Consider the following 12,052-nt stretch of genomic DNA (forward strand, 5'->3'; position numbering starts at 1 on the left):
GGCTTGCCCCAAATACCCGCAGACATCCCTATAAGCCAATGCAGTCCCTATGAGTACAACAGCCTTCAGAAATGATTTTTTTCCTGCTGAACTCATGTCAGGAATGTTTAGGAAAAAAATATGTTTTTCCATGGTAAAATTGTTCAATTCTGATTCCATTCAATGCCTATATTATCCCTGAGCCTAGCTCTTAGATTTGAAAGTTGGTCCCGTGTACAGTTGTAATCATACAAAGGTAAAGTAGATGGATAACCAGAGGTTATATAGGAAAGACTCACTGATGTTGAGGCTCACAGTCAAGATGCTCACCAATATTAAGACTCACTGTAGAAACTCCACACAGGAACAATCTCCAGAAAGAGATGCTACCTTAGTGGATCTGGGAGAGGTGCAGTCAAGCACCATCCCTTCCAGGAGCACAGCTGAATTACTTTCACCTGTGCTCCTGCAGCTGACCTCAGATGGTCAATCAGAGGTTCAGGCTGTGATTAACAGTTTCCCATACAGCCCAGATTCTTGATCAATTCTCTTCTGTCCTGTTTATGGTGCTTTATTTTGTGTGGATAACTGCATGCAAAGTGCCAAACAGAGAATATATGAACCAGATATGGCATAACATTAATAAAGATACTGAACTTTTTAATTAAAGTTGCACTTTAAAATCCAACTTAAACAGGGTTATCATTGCAAGGGGCAATTATGGACGTTGCTTTAACATATAAGAACCAGTTCAGATACATAAATTCAATATCTTGATCATAGAAATCAGAGAAAAGCTACCTCTGAAGAAAAACAAGACAAAATCTATTTCTTCTAGTACTGTTTCCTAAGTATCAGGACACTGACCACCAACTTGTAAATTCCACTAAATGCTGTAATTCCTATATCCCTCTCAGAGTTTATCCTTCATATATCTGAGCCAAAAATTTGGGGGGGAGGGCAGATTTCTTGAAGTAACAGGGCACCTAATGACATCTCCATGATAATGTGAAGATTTGTCCAAAATATTTTTTTCAAGAACAACTAACCAGGTTGGAAACTTGGCTCTTATTATCTACGAAAAACAAAGGTGCCAAAATGATTAATTGGGTATTTGTACCAGTTCAGGTGAAGAGCATATGAACATAGATCTTTAGAACAAGTCGGTAAGATTAAGGAGAAATACAATTAATTCACTGTTTAATAGACGAAGAACATTTGACACAAATCACAGAATCACAGAATTACCCGGGTTGGAAGGGACCTCAAGGATCATGTAGTTCCAACCCCCCTGCCTGGCAGGGCCACCAAACATACACATTTACTAGATCAGGTTGCCCAGGGCCCTCCAACCTGGCCTTGAACACCTCCAAGGACGGGGGCAAATCTCTCAGAATCGCTTGATTTTTGTGTGCTTTCAGGTTTTACCTTAACTTGTCCAAGCTCAACAAAATGTCTGGTGGTTTGGACAATGAATCCAAAACAAATGAGTCCATTCTGTTGTTTTAGCCTGCCTAAGAGTTTCCATAATTGAGCTGACATTCATCATTAAAGAAAACAAAATCAGACAATAGTGCTGCTGTATTTAGCAGTCCTATGTAACTTGCTGTCAAAGTCAAAAATGGTAACAAATGGTGGAAAGAGGCAAAATCAGATTTATTTTTAAATCCTTTGAGAATGACTAAGTCACATTAGATCATTCTCCACCCACTCCACTCCAAAAAAGTACATTCTTCTTTCTCCATAGTAAATTCTGTAGAAACTGCTTTTGAAATGTTTTTAATGACGAATTCATGTAATAGACCAAAGAAATAGCCTCTGTATATTACCACCCTAAATCTACTTATCTCTTTTGTGCTAACACATGTAGTTTTTTCTGCGAGCCTCTTAAATGCACGCGAGAGTACTCAAAGTTAGAGAGCTGGATAGCTGTCCCATCTCTTATGTATATATAAGGATAGTCAAAATTGTATAATTAATAAATGATATTTAAATCCTCCATACAAGTCGCTAAGGTACGATGCTCTAGTTGAGATGTTATCTCTCACTCAAGAGGTGAAATATGGCTAGTATATCTCAGTATCAGCTAATAATCGTCTTCAGTGTCTAGTCACTACGGTAAACCTGATGAATCTCTCCCCTTCCTCGTAAGGTGATCGCTTCTATTATCAATATATCAGGAATCATACGCATATGAGCTTTAGCGCACCACTGGATCACAGTCAGACTGTGTAAAGTTTTCACCTGTGTGAAGGCTCTTAAACATTGCGGAAAATATGAGGAACACTTAAAGATAGCAACAGTTATCATAGGAAATGTGAGATATGTAGAATTCTCACGAAAGTTTTCTTAAATCTATGAAATGTCACCTGATTATTCTATCGACCGCAAGAATGAGCACTGATTCTTCTCACCAAGAAAGAACGGCAAGCTCTTTTGCAATCGAGTTTGATACAGCCTATGCTGCGAGCCATTGATGACTTTCTGCCAACTAGTAACACATGATAGTTCAAACTCAGTCTCTACGGTCGCTGGAGCCTTAAGCAGTTTTGGAGACCGTATGTCCCGTATCCCGTTTGAAAAGAGTTTGTAGGAGAGAGACCAAATCGGAGCTACAACAGATCCTCACCATTAAAACCCTGAGTGCCCCTGGAGAAAGGAGGGTGGAGGAAATAAATCTGAGAGATGGTATGAAATAATAACTAATGGCGTATCAATCCTATGTTCCAGTGCGCATAAAATTATCTTCTTAACTGACATAGTGAGCTTGAGGTAAATATAACATATAGCGATATGAATCATCAAGGAAGTTAGGGACATCTATAATTTATATCCACATATGAGTTTAAAGCCTTTTTGCCTAAACGAAGAGTAAAATTCTGAAATACACACGGAAAATACTCAGAAGACTATGCATGTTCAGCAGAATCGCGTGACTGCTACATCTTTCAACTTTTTCAGAAAGAGCAAGCTTTAATGGATTAATTTCCTATTTTCGTTGAGTCTGAGTGAGAGTGGCCAAGAGAAGGAGATCACCATCGAAAGCCACATCGAACCGATGGCCACATAGAGTTAAGACTTCCTGAGACACAGTATTCAACAGATGGGAGACTTCTGTTGAGCAAATTCTTATAACCACTCACTCACGCGTGTATAAGACAGTTGTCTTGTGATGAGACACCTAAGAAAGGTGCGTCTATCAATCGTTTCAAACCCTGGGCAAGCGCTTTGTATGAATGTATACCTGCTAATATATGCTAGAGTTGCCCTCGATCTCGCGGAAAGTGTAACCAATTAATTGTTACTAGATACAGTAGACTCTGTTTTCTTCTGTACTGGCTTGTGACACTAGTCTAAGTGGCTTTCTGTTGTCATGAGTGAAGTCACTACGTGCATCGTATCTATCTAAAAGTGAAGATTTACCTTAACCATCAACCTGCTCCATATTACTTTGAGGCGAGTGCATCTCTAGTTAGGATAATAGTTGAAAGGACATAACCCTGACTCAACAAATAACCTCTTGAGACACCACAACAAAAACGCATAGAAGCATTTTTTATCCTTACCCTCCTTTATTTTCTTTAGCGAGTGTGAGCCAGAGCATACTCAGTGGGCTTAGGATCCAAACTACTGCCAGCACATGTACTGAACAACAATGAAAGACTCATTATTCAAGAAGTCACTTGCTGAGTTTCACTATACCACAACACGTATGGCTTAGTATAAAACTTTGCATCTGGCCCGTTTGCTATATTTAGCTATAAAATTAGGTACTCACACTCTATGCACTGTCTCAAATCTATTATAACTACAATGTTTTCCACTACTGAGCTATCCCTATTAAATAGACTGTCTCTTAAAAACCACTTACCACATAACACTGCCATTCGATATATCATTTCACACTATTATGCCTAATACCAGTAGTAATTTGGATTCACCTCTAAGTATTCAATCTACTTAACAAGTTTTTCATTCTTCCATTGTCTGTGTTAACGAGTAGAGACTTTGTGACTAGCTGGTCCCTAAGTGGGTATTCCCTTGCTCAGAAAAAAACAATAAAGACTGGCCTATTGTAAAAAATTACTTCTATATGTACGCGCATTATTAGCATATCTTGTTGCACCACACTGCCTTACCTCAATTTGCCTCTGCAAGGTTGAGCAACTAAATTTTCAGGCGGAGCTATTACTCCAGGTTTGCAGTTATAATAAAGGAACATACAGTAAATTCTGGAAAGATGACTGGCTGAAATGTAAGCACTAGAGAGACTGTAGAGTGAGTGAGCTCGTCCTCCTCCTGGTAAAGAGGCTAACGGCTGCCTGTTGGAAGACATTGATGAGCCAGCACAGCATCTAGGAAGAATTTTGGGCGAGAAAGCAGAAAGAGACCTGCCTTCTTTAGGCAAATCCAAGGTGGCGAGAGGTGGCTACGATTCTTAGGTCCAGTGGTGCTAGACAGAACGAGAATCTCGATCAGGTTTCTCGCACGCTCTTTGCGCGATGTAGAGGCTGGCGATAAGGACCCAAAGCGAGGGCTGAGATATTAACTCTAATCAGGATGAATTGATATCTATCATGTATTATATAGCAAGAGGACAGATCGAAGATGTATACTCACGGGTTCTTATAGTCACAGTTCTGACGTGGTAGGGGGCTAGATTGACTAGGACCATCACGCATTGACAGATCCTCTAGTATTGACCAACCAAGTGGCTTCTGCCAGATTCTTCTTCCCAGTGCTTAAATGTTCCACCACCCATTGCTTTCAACATAGTTTTCAAACAACCCATTATATCGTTCAATTTTACCAGAAGCTGCTGCATGGTAGGGAATATGAAAAAAATCCACATCAATGCCATGATTTTTGCCCAAGTATTTATTAAGGAGAATTTTTGAAATGTGTCCCATTATCAGATTCAATTCTTTCTGGGGTGCCATGTCGCCACAAGACTTGTTTCTCAAGACCTAATATGGTGTTTCGAGCAGTTGCATGGGGTACTGCGTATGTTTCAAAGCCACACAGTGGTGCCCTCACCATAGTGAGTACATAACACTTACCACTGCGAGATGGTGGCAAGGTGATATAATCAACCTGCCACTCCTCCCTGTATTTAACCTTCTGCCATCGTCCTTCCTCTCAGAGAGGTTTCATCCTCTTGTCTTGTTTAATTATGGCACATGTTTCATCCAATCAGAATAATCTGCGCAATAGCGTCCATGGTTAAGTCCACCCTCGGTTCTCTGGCCCACTTATATTGTTGCGTCTCTTCCTTGATGGCCTGAGGTCTCATGAGCCCATCGAGCTTAGAAATATTCACCCTTATTCTGCCAGTCCAAGTCAATTTGAGCCACCTCAATTTTGGCAGCTTTATCTACCTGGTGGTTGTTTTGTTGTTCTTCAGTAGCCCGACTTTTGGGCACATGTGCAATCACATGACGCACCTTTACAACCATATTCTTTGTTCGGGAAGCCATGTCCTTCATAGTTCAGCGGCCCAAACAGATTTTCCCCTCCGTTGCCAGTTATTTTGTTCCCACCGCTGTAACCACCCCCATAAGGCATTTGCCACCATCCATGAGTCAGTATAAAGATACAGCATTGGCCACCTCTCCCGTTCAGCAACATCTAAAGGCCAGCTGGACAGCTTTTACCTCTGCAAACTGACTTGATTCTCCCTTACCTTCAGTGGGCCTCTGCAACCTGCCGTGGTGGGGCTCCACACAGCAAGCTTTCCCATTTGCGATGCTTCCCTACAATGCGACATGATCCGTCAGTGAATAGGGCATATTTCTTTTCATTTTTCCTGGTAATTCGTTGTATGGGGGGCCTCTTTAGCACGTGATACCTCTTCTGCTGGTGATTGTTCCAAACTTTTTATCTTCAGGCCAAGTCCAATGATTACCTCTAGGATTCCTGGACGATTGAAGGTTTCCCATTCGCGCTCGGCTGTGGTAATCAGCGTAATCCACTTGCTCCAGGTGACATCGTAGCATGATGGGTGGAGGGAACCTGTCCCTTTGAACTCCAGTTCAGCACTGGCAGTCGAGGTGCCAAAAGGAGCTGTGTTTCAGTCCCGACTACTTCGGAAGCAGCCCGAACCCCCTCATTACGCGGCAAGATCTCCTTTCTCAGTTGGAGTGTAGCACTCTTCAGACCCCTTATATGATCGACTCCAGAATCCCAGGGGTCGGCCTCGGGTCTCTCCTGAGGCTCTTTGCACAAACTCCAAGTGGGGCCTTCTCTCCAGCAGCAGTATAGAGGATGTTCTTTACATCCTGTCCAGTCCGTACTGGCCCCAGGGCTTACAGCAACGGGCTATCTCTTGTTTAATTCTGTTACAAAAGCCTGCTGCTGCTCAGGGCCCCATGCAAAATCATTCTACTTCCGCGTTACCTGATAAAGGGGGCTTACAATGAGGCTGTAGTTTGAATGTGCACCTCCAAAAGCCCACTGTGCCCAGAAATATTGTGGCTCTTTCTTACAAGTGGGAGGAAACATAGCTGTAATCTTGTTGACTACGTCCACTGTGATGTGATGATGCCCATTTTGCCATTTTATACCTAGGAACTGAATTTCCTGTGCACATCCTCTCACTTTGCTTCACTTAATAGCAAAACCAGCTTGTAGAAGAATCCGGATTATCTGCTCTCCTTTTGTAAAAACTTCTTCTGCTGTATCACCCCACACAACAATGTCATCAATGTACTGCAGGTGTTCAGGAGCACCACCTGTTCCAGTACAGTTTGAACTAACCCATGGCAAATGGTTGGGCTGTGTTTCCCACCCTGGGGCAAACGGTTCCAAGTATACTGAATGCCCCTCCAGGTGAAGGCAAACTGTGGCTTGCATTCTGCGGCCAAAGGAATAGAAAAGAAGGCATTGGCCAATGTCAATGGTGGCATACCATTTGGCTGCTTTTGACTCCAGCTCGTACTGGAGTTCCAACATGTCTGGCACAGCAGCGCTCAATGGGGGTGTGACCTCATTCAGGCCACGGTAGTCTACTGTCAGCCTCCATTCCCACTGGCTTTACGCACTGGCCATATGGGGCTTTAAAAGGTGGTGAGTTTTACTGATCACCCCTGATTCTCCAACTGGGCGAAATCAAATCATGAATGGGGAGCAAGGAATCCCTGTTGGTGCGATACTGCCGTCTGTGCACTGTCTTTGTAGCAATCGGTACCTGCTGCTCTTTTACTCGTAGCAGCCCCACAACAGACGGGTCCTCTGACAGGCCAGGCAAAACAGACAGCTGCTTAATGTTGTCCATGTCTACAGCAGCTATCCCAAAGGCCCATCGATACCCCTTAGGATCTTGAAATGCCCCTTCTGAGGTAATCAATACCCAGTATACATGGAGCCCCTGGGCCAGTCACAATAGGATGTTTTTGCCAGTCTTTGCCAGTGAGGCTTATTTCAGCCTCCAGCACAGTCAATTCTTGAGAGCCCCACAGTCACTCCAGAAATATGGATTGATTCTGTCCCTTCATGACTGGAGGGCATTAGGGTGCACTGTGCACCGGTATCCACCAGCGCCTTATATTCCTGTGGTTCTGATGTGCCAGGCCATCGAATCCACACAGTCCAATAAACTCTATTATCCCTTTCCCTCCCCTGACTGAGGGCAGGGCCCCTCTATTGGTTACCTGTGATGACTGGAGCAACTCCACTGGTGGTTGGTATGTCTAGTATTCTTTCACCCGTGCTCGTAGTGCAGACGTGGGCTGATCATGCCACTTCCTCATGTCTTCTCCACGGTCACGTAGGTAGCGCCACATGGAAACACGCGGTGCAATCGTACTGTTGTTCTTTGCTCGAGCTGGGAAGCGTGTGCGTTTAACAGCTGAGACTTTTGATGATGCAGGTGGGGAGTAGGACTGGACTAGTTTGATCAGATCCTTCATTAGACCTGGTGGCCCGTACGAGGATTGACCTTCATCAGTTGTTTTCTGATACTATTAACGGGATCATTACAATTAGTTGATGGAAACAATTCTTTGCACATTTCATCTACTCGGTTTTTCTAGCCGTGAGATGCGCAGAAACTGCGGCATGCCAGTTGGGGGAGCTGCTGATCGATGGTTTGAAGCATTTATAATCAGCTCAACAACTCGGGGCCATCTGTCCACGAATCCTTTAGATCCTGATACCAATGACTGTGCAATTCTCTCTGGTGCTGTGACTTGTGATTTTCTGCCAACATTGTCAGGATCGGCCCTCACTCTCTCAGGGTCAAGTTCGCTTGGATCAGGGCTGTACAACATTTTCGCCATGGCCAATTCCCTCAGGCGCTGAATACCTTTTTGGACGGTATTCCAACTATCAAATTTAGGCTTCAAAGCATCCTTATAGGGGTACCTTTCTCTCACGGCTTCTAAACAGCCGCAACCAGAGAGTAGCAGCTCCATCCGAACATCTGCTAATCCCTCTGTCGATACTGCATCTTGGCAATGCTTCCTAGTTGGCGAGCTTCATTACCATCTAGAGACAAGCTGTTGCCCCCGTTGTCCCAGCAGCGAAGCAACCAAGCAAGGATACCTTATCTTGACGCCGTGTTAAACTCCTTTCTTGAGCCTTGGGATTTCAGTCAGCTTCAGAGGTCGACAATAGGTGATTTCCTCCTCATCATCAGTCTCTTCTTCATGCCTCTTGGTTTTTGCCTTTGCTTTTTTCGGTACTGCTCCATGCCCGGCACCTGGGTCTTCTGCTGCCCCCCCCTGTGCTTCTCCTTCTTTTCGTTCTAGACGCGTGGACACCCGTTTCCATTTCTTGCCTTCCACAGGGGCAACTGATATTGCTACTGATGCCTCCTGTGACTGATCAGAATTAACTTGGGCTTGAATCTCAGATCGGAAACTCTCTCTCTCCAGAATAGTATGATACAAAGCACGGTATGCATAAGCCAAACCCCACATAAGGTTTACCTCCTTAGATCTCTGACCCAAATACTCACTTAATTTCTTAGGGTCCCTTAGTGTTTCAAGAGTGAAATCCCATGACACTGCGGGTCCCATGCTTCTAAGACTTTTCCTAAACCTTTCATTTTCCCTGCAGTCATCATTCTCTTGGTTCTGGAGGAGACTTCCGCATAGAACGAATGCATAGGAACATATATGCATGCATTGATAGTGATAACATGAATGCAAGTATGAACCCTATCTCAGTTATTGAAAAGCGTGTGGAAATCTGAGAGTACAACCAAATAAAAAGGGTTTTTTTAGCCTGTACAATGAATTAAACAGTGGGTGTTTGTAAAATTGCCTGTTCCATCTGGGATGCAAGTATTTGTAAAATTGCCTGTTCCATCTGGGATGCAAGTGTTTTGTAAGATTCACAATTGCATCTGAGGTGTAGATGCCAAAATTCTGACCATACCACATCTCGTAAAAGTACCAGGCAGGTGTCTCCATCAGTATCAACCTTATTAGGCTATATATCTGCACAATTCCACAACACCCAAATTATGGTGTTAATAGTTGACCAATACTTTAAGAAGATCATAATTGCTTTCAATCCCTTAAACAAGAGCAACTGGATGAAGAGTGGATTCATAGCTGGCAGGCTCTGTAAAAGTCAGAGCTAGCTAGCTTTGCTCTAAGGGAGAAAGAAATCCCTTGTTTTCTACACAAAAGTTAGATAGCAATGCTGAGAATGTGCAGCAGCCCTTAATGTTGACAATTTGTCTGGTATTTCAAGGTCACGTTCTCCGTGAGCAGCTACGGAAAGATAACACTCCCAACACTCCCGTAACGAAGCTCTTTAAGAGCAAAGAGAGAGTTGTTCTAAAAGCTAAAAAGCTCTATGCCCACATTCTCCACCAAAAAATCTGTCACGGGTTACTTAGATTTACCTATGCCCGTGACAGGGGAAGCCACCCACGCCCCCCCCGGGGCCCGGAAAGGAGGGGAAAAGGGGAGTGGGATAAAACAGCGACAATCTAAGGAGGAAAAACTTATTTTACTAAATATGATATCGAAATACAAGATAACACAATATAATATAATTAAGGCTAACAAAATCGAACGAAACAGAGAGAGAGAGTCTCCGAAAACCGAGAGGCCTACTGTGAACTCTAGGCGACACGGTGCGAACGCTTCCACTCTCCGAGAAGTTCGAGAGAAGAAGGGGGCACTCCAGCTGGGAACGAGATTATATAGAGTCCTGGTCCCGTGACTTATTGTTACTCCTGTTGTTCTCTGGGATATGTAGTCTTCTTCTGTGGACTGCACATTCAACGGAAGTATCCATACTGTGACATGATGTTATGATGTGGAATACTGATAGCAAAATTACAAAATTACAAAACCATGACAACTGTGAAGTGTATCTGCAAAGGAGTGAAAACCATTTTACAATTCATACACGTTTTCTTATGTGTAAGACTTGCATGTTGTGGTGCACGAGGCAAACTACATCCACCATAAGCCTTTTATCTGTTTGACAGTACATGCTTTTTATTGTCAAGGAAAGGATACACTGGCACATACTAGTTGTTTTATCTCTTTCTTGATGGTGTGTGTGGTTGCTCATTATATTCTCTTTTATATTACCTCTACACTGTAATGGTACTATAAAGTACCACAAACTGTGTTCTAAAATGGCTTTGACAATATTTTCTTTTTTTTTGTATGTAGATTTTCTCTAGTTCTTTTGTACTATCAGTAGTTTTTTGTCCAACAACTTCAGCTGTCCAAGTCTAAGCTTTTATAAACTGTAGCCAAAAACAGCCAGTCAATTGTTTTTCCTACACCCTAGGCTTTTTCTTTCCCTCTGGAAAACAATAGGCTTTAAGCACTTCAAACACCCTGATCAGTTCCTCCTATCTGCTTCAGCATATACAAAAAGAGAAAAGTGCTTGCCTGTCCTTAGATATTTTCCCACCTCAGTTTCTATGAAGACCGATTCTCATAATCGCTTCATCTCTGTTCAGTTCTCAAAGTCTGATTTGCTTCATCTCCTGCAAAAGGGACATTCTTTTGGCCTTCTCTTGATTAGAACAGTGAAATCAAGACTCATCAAGGATGGGGCAAAATAATCAGATATATTTCAAATACACTTGCACTCAGCTGTTGAGCTCACAGGGAGTAGAGAATGGGCATGAAGAAAGAAGTACCTTAGAAATAGTTTGTCAGGCTTTCTTAAAAAGCTTTCACTATATAGCTAACTATAACACTTCAGTTTGATGCAGATCTGTTATTTCAAGCTCACTAACATTCAAATTTCTTCCCATTTTCCCTTCTCTTTCTATTTGCATCGTGGATGGGAGCATCATCTTCCTACTCATCAGGGCATAAGCAGTACACCATATTTCCTTGTCCTTTCTCCTAGACTACCTTGTATCTTGGCTGTGATTAAATCTTATCACTCTTCCCTCCACAACTTTGCAAAGACTTGTTTTGCCTGAGAGACTGCCAAAGCATTTGAGGATGTGCTGATAATCTAGTTGCTTGACTACTGTCAACTCCACTTTTCCAGCACTTTTGCCTCCAGCCCTTTTGTCTCTCAATCCTATGCCAAACACTATTGCTATTTTCTACTTTGCCTTTTGCTTCTGTTTCCAGCTCCGCCTCGCTTTCTCGCTTGGAGAAACTCAATTTCATCAAATTTCCCAAACTGGAGAGACAACCTTTTCCAGCCTTAATGATTCCACGATTCTAGGGTTCTATGACAAAATCCCTGTGTAGCCAGCCCTGGTGCAGCTGGGCAGGTGGCAGAGGCAGCACAGTAGCATCAGTAAGATCAATACTGCCAGGTGTTTGCTGGCCCAGGTCACAGCACTGCACTGAGCAGGCTTTGCTGGGTCTTCTACAAGAGTGAAGGAAAGGCCTGACAAACAGAGGCCGCTATTTATGAGTCCAGCGTTAGTTTCCCTTTGTGCCTAACTTCTTAGCAGTAAGAGTAATGCTGTCTCTTCCCATGTTTACTCTCTTGTTTTAACGTAGACTTTGAACTATGACAGAATTTAACAACTCTGACAGGGGTATTTGCCTTTTCTGTCTGACTCTTCTTTTAATGAAAACTCTTGTTCGGGCTTCCTGCACTTACTTGCTAAATAAACAGACCTTCAGAC

The sequence above is a fragment of the Coturnix japonica genome, chromosome 3 (genome assembly GCF_001577835.2).
Source record: "Coturnix japonica isolate 7356 chromosome 3, Coturnix japonica 2.1, whole genome shotgun sequence".
Taxonomy (NCBI): domain Eukaryota; kingdom Metazoa; phylum Chordata; class Aves; order Galliformes; family Phasianidae; genus Coturnix; species Coturnix japonica.